A 575-nucleotide genomic window follows, 5' to 3' on the forward strand; every position below is an offset into this window, starting at 1 on the left:
GAATTCTAGAATGTTGCACTCGGCCATGAGACCTGAATTAAATTATCTTTCACAAAACTCCTCGGTTGATGGATGTGAGAGTGACTTTCTTACCCAAAGGGGTTTTCCTGGATCTAAGTGCTGGCAGAAGGTGAGGTTGTCAAAATGGATGAACCATACAGGGGACAACCTGACAAAATTCGACTGATGCCTTAGTTGACATATTGTGAACTGAAAGACAGTGGCTCACTGTATCTGATGTTTTTACATTGAAGTTGATACTGTGTGACGGTTTTTTGTCCTGTAAAATATTGCTTGGATAAAGAAGATGGTGAATACTGTTAATATCATAGCCCAAATGCATAAAATATGTGAACAATGTGCACATTTAAGAACACGTAACTATTTGATATTTGAGTTTTGATTTCTCTCAGAATTAAATGTTAATGCTATGTATGGTTCTCTGTTTTGATTTAATAATGTGCAGGTTTTCTGTGAAATTTCATGGTATTTTCTTTATAATATACTTTGTCTCCTTTTATCCTGAGGACGTGGGAGACTTAAGGGACGTAGTGTGGCCTAAGAGAAACTTACAT

The sequence above is a fragment of the Oncorhynchus nerka genome, linkage group LG8 (assembly GCF_034236695.1).
Source record: "Oncorhynchus nerka isolate Pitt River linkage group LG8, Oner_Uvic_2.0, whole genome shotgun sequence".
Taxonomy (NCBI): Eukaryota; Metazoa; Chordata; class Actinopteri; order Salmoniformes; family Salmonidae; genus Oncorhynchus; species Oncorhynchus nerka.